The sequence below is a fragment of the Phascolarctos cinereus genome, unplaced genomic scaffold (assembly GCF_003287225.1).
Source record: "Phascolarctos cinereus isolate Bilbo 61053 unplaced genomic scaffold, phaCin_HiC Scaffold_2;HRSCAF=192, whole genome shotgun sequence".
In the NCBI taxonomy this organism is placed as follows: Eukaryota; Metazoa; Chordata; class Mammalia; order Diprotodontia; family Phascolarctidae; genus Phascolarctos; species Phascolarctos cinereus.
The window spans coordinates 22,974,040-22,990,292 of NW_027555625.1; the positions used below are offsets into that span (position 1 = coordinate 22,974,040).

Below are 16,253 nucleotides of genomic sequence, written 5' to 3' on the forward strand. Positions count from 1 at the left end.
GGTAAGTTGGGTGTAGCCCATGAAGGACTTCAAATGCTAGGCAGAGGTGTTTGGATTTTACCTTAGAGGAAATGGGGAGCAGCCATGAAAATTTTTGAGCACGGATGTTACTTGGTCAGACCCAACTGTGGTGTAAGAAGATGAATTTGTCAGTTGTGTGCAGGATGGTCTGGAAAGAGAAGAGACTGGAATCAGAAAGACTAGTGAGGAGGTGATTGCAATAGCCCTGATGGAGATGATGAGGATATGACCCAAGGCATTGTCTGAATGAGTGGAGAGTTGGAGGAAATGCATTTAAGAGAGCCTGTGGGGGTGACACTTGACAAGATTTGGAAACTGATTGGTTGTGAGAGGTGAGGGAGAGGGAGGGGTCAAGGATGGCTCTGAAGTTGGGGTCCTGTGCATGTTTTCTGCTCCATTAGAAAGCTCTTTGGGGCCAGTATTGGATTGTAAGAAGGAATACAAGGAAAACAATTCACCTGTATTTTAGCAAAAACACTTGACAGTCTTTCTTGCCATTCTTGGGGGAAAAGATGAGAAAAGTGGGTTAGAAGATAGTACAATTATTTGCATTTAGAACTGATTAAATGACTGAAAACAAAAGAGTAGTCATGAAAGATTTGGCATCAGTTTGGAAGGTCTTGAGTGGAGGGTCTCAGAGATCCTATGTTTGACTCTATGCTGTTGAACATTTGCACCAGCAACTTGGATGAAGGTGCATTTGGCATGTTCATTAGAAGCGCCATTGACACAAGTGGGGACAGGTAGCCAACATATGTGATGACAGAATCGGGATTCAAAGAGATCGTGACTGGTCAAATGAAATGACATGAAATTGAATAGAGATACAGCAAAAGTCTTACATGAAAGTTCAGAAAGTTAGCATAAGCAGTATAACATGCAGGAAGTATGGTGAGGCAACCGTTTGTCTAAAAAAATGATCTGGGATTGTTGGAAGATGCCTGTAACGGCGAGCGGTTGCCTGCTGGCGCTGCTGGGCCAGGCCCGCGCCCCGGCGAGGCGGTGGCCCTCCAGCGGCGCCCACAGCGAGGAGCGCTCGGGCCGCTTGTGGAGGACTCTGACCTACTTCGTCGCGCTCCCCGGAGTGGGGGTCAGCATGCTGAACGCCTACCTGAAGTCGAAGGACCATCACGAACGGCCCGAATTCGTCCCCTACACCCATCTCCGCAACCGAACCACGCCCTTCCCATGGGGAGATGGAAACCATGCTCTATTTCATAACTATCACGTCAATCCTCTCCCAACCGGGTATGAGGAAGACTAAAGAAAACTTGGACCGTACTAATCAAGCACTGGGGGACCACAGCAGCAGCTGGACCATCCTTTTCTTTCTATGTGGAACAGAAAATTACATGGGACCTTAAGTTCACTTGCATCACAATAGTGACAAATATGCTGACCTTTTATCATTTTGCTTGTGATTGGGATGGCTTAAATGAATAATTCTTACCCTAAAAAAAAAGATCTGGGAGTGTTGGGTGGGGGACCGCAAGCTCCCCATGAATAAGCACTGTGATAAAACAACCAGGAAAGCTGGTGAGATCTCCTGAAACTGATGAGAGTCACAGCCCTCAAGCATTCATTCCATTGTACTCTGTCCTCCTCTGGAGGACTCTGGGCAGTTCTGGGTGCTACATCTGGGTGTTTCATGAGCTGGAAGACATTCAGAGGAGGGCTTCTGGGGGGTCTTACACTCATGCCGTTGTTGAAAGAATTGGGGATGTTGACCCTGGAGAAGAGAAGGCAGAGGGGGAGGGGCATAACTGCTGTCTTCAAATACTCCGAGGGCTGTCCTGGAGAGGAGGAATCAGGTGTGTTCTCCTTGGCTCTGGAGGGCAGAATCAGAAGAGATGAGGGGAAGTTAGAAAGAGGCTGGTTTGGGTTTGATGTAAGGAAAACATTGACAATTAAAGTCTCTAAAAATGGAATGGACAACTGAAGTGGGGGGGCATATTGGTCTTCATCACCACTTAACATCAAACACTCTCTAAATGAATGCCTTTTGGGCTAATTCAGCCACCATACCAGAAAAAGGAAAACCGTGCACAAAACTTACAGACGACAATGATAATTACTACTGTAACAACAGCAACAACTACTACTGCTACTACTACTATTCAATGGCTAACATTTATATAGCAAATTAAGATTTGTAAAGCACTATATATATATATATATATATACATATAAGTATGAGTCTATATATAGCATGTATATCTATCTATACACACACACACATATGTTATCCTTTGGTCCTCAAAATAGCTCTGTAAGGTGCTATTATTATCTTCATTTTACAGATGAGGAAATGTTCTTCCACAGTTAGATATTTTTTTCAGGGTTCTACAACTAGAAAGGGTATGAGGCAGTTTTCATCTAGGTCTTCCTGATTCTAAGTCTGGCCTGTCTATCCACTAAGCCAGGTAGTTGCCAAATTTAGGAGACAAAATTTTAAATGTATTTGGCTGGTCCTTAGTCTCATATGGGTAGGAACATGGTGGAGAAGGGTCTCCATAGCTCTTGTAGTATGTGAGTCCTCCAGGCTTGTAGACATTTCCTGGTCTTTTGGTCCTTTGCTTAGACCTACGAGTGTAACCTCTAAGGGCTAGATTGCTGGCTTTCACAAGATCAGAGAAGCCTGAAGTTGGGTCTTTGGTTTTCCTTTCCGTACTGAGTTGCCCTGTGTGGACAATGAGTTTCCCGTAACTTTTTTATGCTTCCAAGATCTATAGCACCTGGGACTTATGGGGGTTAAAGGTCAAACTTAGCAGTCTAACTTCATAGAAATCCTTGCACCTGAATCTGTGAAAGCTAGTCTTACATGCCCTCAGGCTCAGGATGAGAGGAAGAAATGATTCCTATGGATGCTTTTCTTCCGAGTTCATAGCTTTAAAGAGCAATGGGGATTGACAGAGACCAGATCGATTTTTAGCAATTCAAAGTCAAGAATCAACAAGAAACCACAAGGGGCATTTTAAAGAAACAAAAAAACCAGAGTGGAAAGAAATGATCTCTCTCTCTCTCTCTCTCTCTTCTCTCTCTCTCTCTCTCTCTCTAATCTCTCTCTCTCTCTCTCTCTCTCTCTCTCTCTCTCTCTCTCTCTCTCTCTCTCTCTCCCCCTCTCTCTCTCCCTATAGTAAGGTTTTTTTTTTAACAAAAAAAATCATACAAATAACATACATATACAAGGGATATACAAAAAATTTAGTGATATGTTACTTAGAAGGAATACTTTTAGTAACTATTAAATATATTTCTAAGCTAGTGAGCCAGCATTTTCACTTTCCTCACGATGACTAGTTTAACAGAAAGCAAAGAAAGAGGTCTTTAAGATAGCAAACCAGGTAAGCACATGGTGTTATTTTTTTTCTCTCTCTTTCCAGGAATGAGAAGGGGAAAACCATTATGGTTCACACAAATGGAGGGAAAGGAAGGTACTTTCTAACAGAAATCAAACTTTGCAATGAAATAGCCCTTCTTTCTGGTGATTGCTTTTGTTTTTAATTGTGAAATAAAACAAGCATTTCCATAAGATAGTATAATAAAAGATGATTGCACATGAAACTGCAAATCTATTATGTACAACTTGCTATTCCCTTTAAATATATAACAAAATTTCCATGTACATTTCTTTTTTTTCCCTTTTTTCCCCTCGCCTGACCCTAGAGATGGCTACTGTCAAACACAAATATATGTATGTATATAAATATATGTAAAAAATCATTTTGTACACACTTTTATTTACCACTTCTTTCTCTGGATGCAGATAATGTCTTTTTTCATATGTCCTTTGTAGTTAATTTGGGTATTTATAATAGTCAAAATGACTTAGTCACTCAAAGTTGTTCTTAAAACAATATTGCTGTCACTACACGCAATGTGCTCTTAGTTTTGCACATTTTACTCTTCATTATTTCATGCAAGTCTTTCCAGGTTTTTCTGAAATCATTGAGCTCATCATTTCTTATAGCACAGTAGTATTCCATCATAATTGTGTACCACAACTTATTCAGCCATCCCCAATTGATGGACATCCCCACAATTCCCAGTTCTTTGCCACCACAAAGAGAGCTACTATAAATATTTTAGAACATATGTGTTCTTTTCCTTTTTCCCTAATCATATTTTGAAATAAACCTAGTGATGCTGGATCAAAGGGTACAGGCAGTTAATAACTCTTTGGGCATAATTCCAGATTACTTTCCAAAATGGTTGGATCAGTTCACAATTCCACCAACAATGAATCAGTGTCCTAATGTTTCCACATCCCCTCCAACATCAGTCATTTCCCCCTCAATCATTTTAGCCAATCTGACAGGTATAAAATGAGATCTCCAGGTCGTATTAATTTGCATTTCTCTAATTTTTGCTTTTGGCAATTGCTTTTGTTTGTTTGTTTTGGCTAGGCAATGGGGTTAAGTGATTTGCCCAGGGCCACACAGCTAGTAAATATCTTGAACTTGGGTCCTCCTGACTCCAGGGCCAGTGCTCTACTCACTTCACCATCCAGCTGCCCCTGGCAATTGCTTTTGAAAGGGAAAAGGGACCACCAATGACTAATTCCTCAGTTATGATCTTTGAGCATCAGAAGGCTATGGTCAACCACTCTTTCAGCTGATAATCTTAAGCGAAAGTACATTTAATACAAAAGAAAGAAGAGGAAAAAGAGTCAGAACATTTGTTTTCTTTTTTTGAGGCAGTGGGGGTTAAGTGACTTGCCCAGGGTCACACAGCTAGTAAGTGTCAAGTGTCTGAGGTCAGATTTGAACTCAGGTCCTCCTGACTCCAAGGCCAGAGCTCTATCTATTGTGCCACTTAGCTGCCCCAACGTTTTTCTTTAAAGTTTTGAGTTCCAAATTCTATCCCTCCCAGAACATTTGTTTTCCATGGCTGCTTTTAAGAAGGGTCATTCTAGAATTTGAGGTGCAGGTTGTTTTCGAAGAAAATTTGATAACCTGGGAAAATAAAGCAGATTCCCTGGAAAAACTTTTCTTTGACTAATTGTCTCAGGTTCCATCTTTGTGACTTTGAGGGTAGACCTTGACTTCTTCTAGGCTGAGAATTTAGAGTCAGAAGAAATTACAAGAGGCTTAGCTTAATGTTTCATAGATTGGGGGCACTTTGGGTCTATGAGGTGGATCAGCAGATGCATTTAAGAGGCTAGGGAAAGGCCACCCAACACAGCCAGAGATAATGGATGCTCCCTGCTTTGGAGACACCTGGGAAAAGGCTAGAGGAGCACGTGCTGGGGATGGTGTAAGGCCAATCTTTTCTTGGGTATAGATTGGACTAGATGACCCTGAAAGTTCCTTCCAATTGAGATTTTGTGAATTCCTTAAAGTGATTCAGACTCTGTGTGCCCATCCCTGAACTTCTTAGAGAAGAGACAGAAGAAAGAGAGAGTAAAATTTCTTTCCTGAGAATCTTCTAGATGGATTTGTCTAAAAGACGACTCTCCTATGGGGAGAGAGAAAACAATCCAGGGTACTGGTTAATCAGGCTGTAGATTCTGTGGTGCATACAGACAATAAGTGTTAGGAAAATAGAGATCCTTGAAGACTGAGGAATTCAGAGAAGGCTTCCTGGAGGAGGTGAGACTTGAGTTGAGCCTTAAAGGCTGGGGAAAGCTTATAAGGGCAGAGAGGAGAAGAAAGAGCACACAGGTGGGGAAAAGAGCCTGAGCAAAGTCTTGGAGCCGGGCTACAACAATCTAGCCATCAACCAATAGCCATTTATTAAGGACTTCCTATGGGCCAGGGAATACAAATTAATTAAGAATAATTTTTAAATAAATGTCTGGAAATACAAAAGAAAAGCAAAAAAAAAAAAAGGGAGAGAGAGGGAAGGATGAAGGGAGGAAGGAAGAAAGAAGAAAATAAGCATTTAAGAGCCTACTATGTGCCAGGTCCTGTGCTGAGCCCTTTTTTGGGGCAGTTTTAAATGTTGGACTTAGGATCCTTTATCCTCCCTCAACCCCCTAGCCCCACCCCCAACTCTATTGTTTAGAATGGGGCTCTTCTGAGTTCTGGTGGAGGAGGGGGGGGTGGTATGTGGGAGAGACAACCCAGAAAGTAAAACAAGGCACATTCTAGTTCTTCCCCTGTGGGCTTAGAGCCTTGTCAGACCAGACCTTCTCATTTAATGAGCCAGCTCAGCCTCCATCATCCTTTTTCCCAGGGTCCCACAATCTGTGTCTAATCTCCAGCTTGAGAGGGCTGGGGGCTAGGGAGGTTTGAGGTTTCTCTTTATTAATGAGGGCTGGGGAGGGGGGGGAGTAGAGGGGAGGAATCACAGTCATCACTACTCCCCAGTCTTGGTTTTTCAGGCAAGTCATGCCTTCAGCTCACACCCTGTGCTTCCCACAGCAGGGGTTAGAAACTCAGGGAAGGGAGGTCAGGACTGGTTGACTAGAACAGGAAAATACTGGGCATGGAATAGAGAGAAAGGGACAAAGAAATGGAGATGGGAATGGAGAGAGGATAAGCGGGGAGGGGAATGACAGAGAGACAGGTACAGAGATGGATAGATGAAGGGGTGGTAAAGAAACAAAGGGCCAGATCCGAGGAGACAGATGGAATGAAAGGGGATAGAAAATAGGGAGGACATGGAGATGGGGAAGGAGAGAAATGATGGAGAAAGAATTGGGGAGAGAGATCAGAGAAAAGGAGGAGAGAAAGAAAGAAAAAGAGAGAAAAAAGAAAGAAAAAAGGGACAAAGAGATAAGGAGACAAGAAGAAGGTGACAAAAAGTCATCCCTTTTTCTCCAACAAAGAGAAGGTTGGAGAGACAGTGAAGACCCAGGGAGAGAGAAATGAAGGAGAAAGGAAGAATAGGAAGGAGAGAAAAATAAGAGATGATATGGAGGTGGGGGAGATAGGACAAGAAACAAGATAGTGAGACTGGGAGAAAGAAGGGTGACAGAGAAATGGGAAGAGGTGGGGGGCAGTGAGATGGGCTAGGATGGAGATAGAGATAGGGAGAGAGAAAGGAGCCAAACAGAGAATGGGAGAGGCAGACATGGTAATGGGGCAAGGGAGCAGAATCTCCTATTTGCAGAGGGTAGCCTCAGCCTTGGACTCTTGACCCCATGACCTGGCCTCCTGAGAAGGGGCCTGACCAGCCTTTGAGCTGTCCCTGATTCTATAGGGACCAGAAGCTGGGTTCCCCATTTCTCCCCTGCAGCGTGACCAGCACATCTTGACTGTGTTAGACTGCATAGGGTTTTTGCAAATGGAGACCACATTGTATAATAATTAAGATGGGCCCCTGCTCACTACTGTAATAGAAAACTCTTCAAAAGAGAAAAGTATTTGTTACATCCCAAGGCCTGGAGTCAATGTGGGTACTTAATGGGGGTTAAGAGGGGATGGATAATGGAGTCGGGATATCTTGGGGATCGTATTTAGAATGAGGCTGGATTGCCAGCAACCTCATTTCAATCCCGCCACCCACTTTTTGGTGTGGCTTCAGGAAAGTTGCTCTTTGAGCAAGAAAGGCTTGGAAACTTAGCTTTCCACCTTTGGAGGAGGCAGCATGGGGTCAGAGAAAGGGAGGTGAATTTGGATTCCCCAGTGCAGGAGAATCTGTTTCTTACAATTGGAATGTCTAGTTTCTACATCTGCAAAAGGAAGGCATGGACTAAATCAGAGTTTCTTAACCTGGGATGTGTGAACTTACTTTTTTTTGGGGGGAGGGGGCTAGGCAATGGGGTTAAGTGACTTGCCCAAGGTCACACAGCTAGTGAGTGTTATGTGTCTGACATCAGATTTGAACTCAGATCCTCCTGAGTCCTGGGCTGGTGCTCTATCCACTGTGCCACCTAGCTGCCCCAAATAAAGACATAGGGTTTGGAGGTGACAATCTACTTTTTTTTGTGTGTGTGAGGCAATTGAGGTTAAGTGGCTTGCCTACAGTCACACAGCTAGTGTCAGGTGTCAAGTGTCTGAGGCCAAATTTGAATTCAGGTCCTCTCGAATCCAGGGCCAGTGCTTTATCCACTGCGCCACCTAGTTGCTGAACTCACTTTTAAAAAAACGTTTTGCTAATTGTATTTCAATAGAATTGGTTTCCTTCCTAACCCGATGGATTTTATTTTACTTGTTTGGAAATAGAGTTCTGAGAAGGGATCCAGAGGTTCTGCCCAATGGCCCAGGGGGTCCATGACACAAACCAGATTATAAGAACCTCTTTCCTGGATGGCTCCCATGTTCCCTAATTGTGTGAATTGCATGAAAGCCAATTTGCTGCCTTCAAATGGGCAAGGGAGTGAAGGCTGTTTTGAGCATCAGCCTGGAGGGTACACTGTGATTTCCCCTAAGTTGTCATGGGATCATAAGAACACAGGATTAGAACTGGAAGGGAATCTAGAGATAGGGCACCCCAAGTCTCACAGGGGAGAAGTGGTTGCCCAGAATTATGTAGCTAACAAGACTTAGAATTGAACCTAGCTCCCCAGAGCCCCATCCCAGGCTTGCTCCACTATAGTGCTGCTAATTCTCTGTCTGAGAAAGTTATGTAGCTGAGATGCCTTGGGAAGGGAGCAGACAGTTGAAGCTAGGGATGGTGGCTGGGGGGAAAGATGACCCAGGACTGGTCAGTTCTTGCATCTCTTGGGAATCAGGAATTAGAAATGCTGGGATCCAATCCCGGCTCTGGTATTCACTAGCTATGGAAACCTAGGCAAGTTACTCCCCTACCCCCTTCCCAGGCCTCAGTTTCCTCAGCTGTAAAATGTGGGTGGTCTGGACAATCTCGAAAGACCCTTTCAGCTCTAAATCTGATTGCACATCTCATCACCATTCTGAACAAGCAGGCACTCTTGTAAGGAGCGGGGAATCAAGAGCCAGGTAAAAAGCTGTGCCCTGATGGATGGGAAAAGAGCAGAGAGCAAAGCTGACCCTCTTCTTGCAGATAAGCCTACCTGCCCTATTCCCCTAGCTTTGGAGCCGTATAAACCTCAGAGCCATGGGAACCCAGAGGGGTAGACTATAGGTCCTTGGTGAACAGGGACTAATTTTTGCCTTTCTTTTTATCCTCAGCACTGAACATATTACCTGGTATATAGTAGGTGCTTAATAAATGCTTGGTGACTGACTGACCTGGAAGGGCCTTTAGAGATGATGTAGTCCAGCTGTTGCCAGAGACCCAGAGAAGAAAATGATTGTCCCATGGTCCCACAGCTGGAATTTAAACCCAGGACTTCTAAGCTGCATCAGGGGAGGAGAGATGGGAGAGAGAGATGTACCTGGAAGGTGATCTCAATATTTTATAGAGCCTGGCAAGGAGCTAAATATTATCATCATTTTAAGTGGTCAGAGAATTTGGGCGATGGAGGGACACAGACAAGACCTAGTCTTGGGAGAAACCATGAGGTTATAGGATCTTGGCTCTAGATCTGGAAGGACCCCAAGACCATCTGCTCCAACCCCTATATTTGACAGGTGGGGTTACGCAGGCAGCAAGCTTTAGGGGAAGGATTCGAATCCAGATCCTCTGACTCCAGAGCCAGTGTTCTTTAGGCAACTAGGTGGATAGAACCCTAGACTTGGCTTCAGATACTTATCCAGCTGTGTGGCCCTAAGTAAGTCTCAGCCTCTATCTGCCTCAGTTTTCTTATTTGTAAAATGAGGACAATAGTAGTAGCACCTAATTCCCAGGGTTATTGTGAAGATAAAATGAGATAATTTTTGTAAAGTGCTTTCCAAACCTTAAGGCACCATGTAAATAACACTATTGATATATATTTTTAAAAAATTAATTAATTTTGATTTATCAACTATCACTTCTATAAGCTTTTGAGTTTTAAATTTTCTCCCCCTCCCTCCCTACCTTCTTCCCCAAGACGATGTGCAATCTGATATAGGTTATACATATACATTCCTATTAAACATATTTTCACATTAGTGATGTTGTAAGTAAGAATTAGAACCAATAGGAGGAACCACCAGAAAGAGAAAACAAAATACAACAGAAAAGAAAATAGCAAATAGAATGCTTTGATCTGCATTCAAACTCCATAGTTCTTTCTTCGGATGTGGATAGCATTTTCCATCATGAGGCCTTTGGAGATGTCTTAGATCCTTGTATTTCTGAGAAGGGTTAAGTCTATCAATATTAGCCATCCCACAGTGTAGCTGTTACTGTGTACAACATTCTCCTGGTTCTGCTCTCTTCACTCAGCATCAGACCATACAAGTCTTTCCAAGTTTTTCTGAAGTCCGCCTGCTCATCACTTCTTATAGCACAATAGTATTCCATTACATTCATATAACACAACTTGTTCAGCCATTCCCCAGTTGATGGGCATCCTCTCAATTTCCAATTCTTTGCTACCACAAAAAGAGCTGCTATAAATATTTTTGTACGTGTGGGTCCTTTTCCCATTTTTATGATCTCTTTGGGATACAGCCCTAGACGTGCTATTGCTGGGTCAAAGGGTATGAATACTATTGATACCTATCATAGCCATTGAGTCAAAGTTCATCATTTAACAAGTGGGGAAACTGAGGCTGATAGAAAAGACAAATTACCTTGCTCAAAGTTACCCAGGAGGATAATGACAGAGCAGGCAAGAGGACTCAGGTAAGGTCTTTCCTCACTGGAGAGACATGGTTTACATGAAAAGAACAATGGGAGAATAATACAAGATAAGATGCCTAAGAAAGAGAAAGACTTAGAAGGCACTTGCACAGAAGAAAAAAAATTCTGGGGTCACAATGGTCTATAAGCTGAATGGCAGCTAGGGGGCACTGTGAACAGAATGCCAAGCCTGGAGTCAGAAAGACCTGAGTTCAAATATGGCTTTGGACACTTTGTAGCTGTACAATACTGATCACTTAACCTGTTTGTCTTAGTTTTCTCATCTGTAAAATGGGGTCATAATAGCTCCTACCTCTCAGGGTCAAATGAAATTATAATTGTAAAGCACAGTGCCTGGCATGTAGCAGGCACTATATAAATGTTAGTTGTTGTTGTCTGTAGGGCAGAAGAGTTGGCAAAGAAGTTTGGGGGGACTGAATGGGATTAGAAGTTGTGGGAGCACAGGGAGTAGCAGCAGCTGTACCTTCTCGGGAATGTCCTAATTAATTCTGGTCCTACTGGACAGGATGTGAGAGAAGAGAGACAATAGAGATATGGTCAGAAGGATGGAAAGCAGACCCCTTTGAGGACAGCATTGGACATATGATAGGTGCTTAATACATGTGGACTTGAAAGGAAAAGTACATTGCAGCAACATTTATAGGAGACAAAAAATAAAGAGACCATCAGTAGAAACCCCCTAACATCCAACTTCATCCTAATGCACAGGACACTAGTAACAAGGAAATGAATGAGAGGTCTAAAAGTGGGGCGTCTGGTAGGTATTCCCAAGACTTGGTGTAATGAAACCTATGGCCTTGGGATGAGCTACCTTATTCCAAAGGGACGGTACAGGTGAAAGGTTGTGAAGGGATGAATGTCATAATATACTAAGAAGATGGACTCCTGGGAGAAAATTCAGAAGTCAGAGAGGAGAAGCACGATAGAGGATATTCAGAAAGAGATCCACAGAAGCAGAAACAGAAGCAGCAGCACCTTTGGAGTATACTACAAACCACTGAGCCAGAAAAAAGAAATAGATGAAGAGATGGAAGAACAGATCCCAGGTCTGATGCAATAGGATGTTATGGTAGCGATGCATACTAATGCCGGACTTCTCTCTGCCAAGAGCAGAGATGCTAATCCTTTCTTGACTTGCCTCAATGATAACTTCACCTTTTCAATGATAGAGGACCCAGTGAGGGAAACCTTTATTCTGAAATTGATCCTCATCAATAAGGAAGAAATAATCACTGGGGTGGAAATAATGGGGATGTTGGAGCAGGTAAGCATTCCAGCTTGAGAGAGCTGGTTGTTATACACTTTGCAGTTCACCCCTGGAGCTGTTATTGTTTGTTATCTCTGCTGCCTCATCTTGCCCCTAGCACATCATCTTGGACATAGTCCATATGAATTGAAGCATAAAGCTTAATGGTAGAATTTCAGGCAGGTCATGGGCAGGGGAGCCTTCCTGTAACCCTCAGATGACATCATAGAGGCATTTGCTCATTACCAGCAAGTCAGGCTGGTGCCAAGTTTGGGTCCGGGCCATGTCAGGTGCTAAAAACAAGCTTGTCGAATGACTGAGTGAACGTGTCCTCCGTGGCGGGTGCCGCCTTTTCCCAGCACTTTCACTGGCTCCCACCCCACTGGGTTGTCTGTCTGTCCATCAGTCAGCAAGGGTGAGTCAGGCTGCCAGTCCCGTGGCCTCAGCTAGACCTGGTAGTTGCCCTGACTCACTTTGCCTAAGAAAGATGACTGGTTCCCCCAGCCTCTGTCTGACCCTGTTACAACAAGCTAGAGAAGAATCACAGAGACAGTACCACTGGTACAGTGTGCTGGAAAGGGCTGGGGTATCTGTAAGCAAGGGACTCAATAAAGCCTGTGTGTGTGTGTGTGTGTGTGTGTGTGTGTGTGTGTGTGTGAGAGAGAGAGAGAGAAGAGAGAGAGAGAGAGAGAGAGAGAGAGAGAGAGAGACAGAGACAGAGAGACAGAGACAGAGACAGAGACACACATACCTGGGACAAATCGTTTCTCCCTCTCTTGGCTCAGTCTTCTTATTTGTAAAGTGAGGGGGGCTGCACTAGAGCAGGGGATCATAACCTTTCATCTTGGATTCCTTTGAGAGTCTGGTGAAGCCTTCTCAGAATGAAAAACATAAAACCTGATAATGAAGCTAGCATTTAGATAGCAGTTGAGGGTTTGTAAAACACTCGCAAATATCCTCTCATTTTATTCTCACCACAACTCTGGGGAGTAGGTGCTATTATTGACATTTTATCAAATAATGTTTTTAAATAATTGAAAGAAATGCTAAAATTCAGTTAAGAGGTTAGGGAAAATAAAGCTCTATTCCCCCCCCTCCCCAAACTTCATAGACCATCCTGAAGTTTAGTCTGTGGACCCCAGATTAAGAACCCAGGGATTAGATGATCCAGAGGTCTGTTTCAGCTGGAAATGCGATGGGGTATTGGAAAAGAAGGCTCACTTTGGTGTCAGGGACCTAGCTCTGCTACCTGTTGGCTGTGTGCCCTTGAGCAATTATGGGCCCTGGAGTATGGTGAGAGGGAGCATTGGATACTGGACATGGGACCCTGGACAAATCACTTACCCTGTCAGTACCCCAAGATGATTCTTGAAGACTATAAGCTACACCCACTTGTAATGATAGAGGGAACTTCCTCATCAGGAGTTCCTTATACCAATGAAAACTCTGGCTCCATTTTAAGACTGAGCACCCCCTTCTGGAGCCTGAGGATGTGGGTTCAAATCATGCCTGTGAGACCTCCAGAAAATCACTTTATCTTCTAGACCTCAGTTTCTTGTTCTTTCAGAAAAAGAGTGAAACTAGATGAACTTTGGGGTCCCTTCTCACTCTAGCTCTATGACCTCAGTTTCTCCATTGATAAAAAGAGGGGGGGTACAAATAGATGAGATGACTTCTGGGGTCTTTTCCAGTTTTAGGTATGTGACTTTTTGGGGCCTCAGTTTCCTCATCTGTGAAATGAAGGGGTTAACCTGAATGAGGTCCCCTCCAGCTCTCGATCTATGATACTCTGACCCCTGACCCAGACCTTCCTGACACAAAAGGGGAAGGGCTCAAAAGGTGCTGTCAAAGTTGTAACTGTGGTAACTTGGGGACATGGAGTCATCATGGCCCAGCCCACTGGTGTTATGACAAGAGCTGATGTTTGTGTAATACCATAAGCTTTGTAAAGTGCTTTCTAGGCCACAATTTGGCTCCAACCTTTACTCCCAGATTGGCCTCACAATCCTCCTCCTCTTTGAGTGTTCCACCTTCCAGCCAGACGGGTGTACTTGCTATTGTTTCCTTGTTCATGATATTTCATCTACCGCCTCCACACCTTTGCACAAGCTGGTCCCCCATATTTGGAATGTTCTTCTTCCTCACTTGAAATTGCAGAGAAGGTGGTGACTTGCATTGGTAGAAGAAGTTTCCTCATCTGGGAATCCCCTATGTCAATGAAATCATAGGTCCACTCCCTATCCTCAGTCCTGATCTTTCTGAACCTTAAGTTGCTAAATAAATGTCATGTCATTACTATCCAAATTTTATAGATGGGGATCACGGACCTAGAGCCTGAGGTGATCTTAGAGGCAGAAACAGGAAATAGTTGAGGAATTTTGGAAACAGATTATCAGATTCACAGAGAGAAAGGTTTAGTATCATAATGATGGGGGACTTAATTCAATTGTCCAGGCACCTTTGGGAGCTCTCTCTCTCTCTCTCTGTGTCTCTCTCTCTCCCTCTCTCTCTCTCTCTCTCCCTCTCCCTCTCTCTCTCTCTCTCTCTCTCTCTCTCTCTCTCTCTCTCTCTCTCTCTCTCCTCCTCCCTCTCTCTTCTCTCTCTCTTCTCTCTCTCTCTCTCTCTCTCTCCCCCTCTCTGTCTCTCTCTCTCTCTCTCCCCCTCTCTGTCTCTGTCTGTCTGTCTGTCTGTCTGTCTCTCTCTCTTTCTCTCTCTCTCTCTGTCTCTCTGTCTCTCTCTGTCTGTCTCTCTCTCTCTCTCTTTTCCTCCCTCTCTCCTTCTCTCTCTCTGTCTCTGTCTCTGTCTGTCTCTGTCTGTCTGTCTCTGTCTCTGTCTCTGTCTCTCTCTCTCTCTCTCTCTCTCTCTCTCTCTCTCTCTCTCTCTCTCTTCCTCCCCCCCCCTCTGTGTTTGTCAATCTCTGCCTACAACTTCTTCATTTTTTCTTCTTTCATCCTTCAAAAGACAGAGGAACTAACAAGGGGAAATTCAGTTCTGGATCTGATTCTCATTAACAGGGGGAAAATTTAAGGGAGAGCAGAATTATCCACCTTAGAGTTTATGATAGAGGAAAGGAAATCCAAGTCTGAAATACACCTTAGATTTTTTTTGGAAAGTAGATTTCAAAGCATTCAGAGGAAATTTAATGGAGTAAAATATTTTGGGGAAGTCATTTGAGAAGAGATGCTCAAGAATGAAATCCTTGAGACACAAAGGGAAACAATCCCAGTAAGGAGGAAATGTGGGATTTAAGAGAGCAGTGTGGATGCGCAGGTAACTCACTAGCCAGCTTAGATTTAAAAATGCAATGCGTGAAAGGTGGGAATGAGGTGAGGTTGTAGAGGATGAATAGAAGAGCATGGCATTGTCTTATAAGAATATTGCCAGAAATAACAAAGCTCAAAATGAGCTGAGCCTAGTAAGAGAAGCCAAGAACAAAGAAAAGGAATTTTTTAGCTCTACGGAAAGGAAAAAGGTGGATGGGATAATGATAACTAAGAGAAAGCTTCACAATTCTGAATTTGTTTCTATATTTTTCTGCCAAGAATAATGACCTTCTCACTGTAATTAAAAGAACAAAAAGGACTAATAGGGAGTTGATATCTAAGAGATATAAGGTGATAGGAAGAGACACCTAGGAGCCCTTGATGAATTCAAGTCACCTGGCCCAGATGAACTAATTGCTCTGATCCTGAAAGAATTGGAAGATATGATGCTGAGCTCCTATAAGTGACACTTGAAAGATCATGGAAAATGGGAAGGAGGACCACAAGAGTGGGGAAGGGCCAATGCTATTCTGATTTTTAAAGAGGGGAAGAGAAGAGTCTGCAGAATCTAGGTCAGTGAGCTTGACCGTTTCCAATTCCTGGGAAAATTCTAGACCATATCATTAAAGAGATGGTTGATAAATACCTGGAAAGTGAAGCAGTGATGACAAAGAGTCAGCTGGGCTTCATCCAGAGCAGGTCATGCCATACTAACCTCATTTCTTTTATTTCACTGTACTACTAAAGTAGCAGATGAAGGTACCTAGATTTTAGCAAAGCATTTGATAAAGTATGGATGTATTCCAGATGATAGTACAATCAGATGGATTCAGCATGATTTGAAAGGCTTGACTTTAAAAATAGTCATTGATGGTTCAATGAACAGCTCAGTGGCACAGTGGATAGAGTGAAGGGCTTGAGTCAGGGAGGCCAAGTACATCCCTGGGTACTCCACTAGAGACCTCATGACACGTTGACATTGAGCCATTGTTCATTATTTTCAGTCATGTCCAATTCTTTGTTACCCCATTTGGGGTTTTCTTGGCAAAGATACTGGAATGGTTTGCCATTTCCTTCTCCAGCTCATTTTACAGATGAGGAAACTGAGGCAAAGAGGGCCCAGG

General features: G+C 43.5%; 1 pseudogene; it reads left to right on the forward strand.

The window, feature by feature from the left end:
* Positions 1–958: 958 nt before the first annotated feature.
* On the forward strand, positions 959–1,483 carry LOC110218472 (cytochrome c oxidase subunit 6A1, mitochondrial pseudogene; annotated as a pseudogene).
* The last annotated feature ends 14,770 nt before the right edge of the window (positions 1,484–16,253 follow it).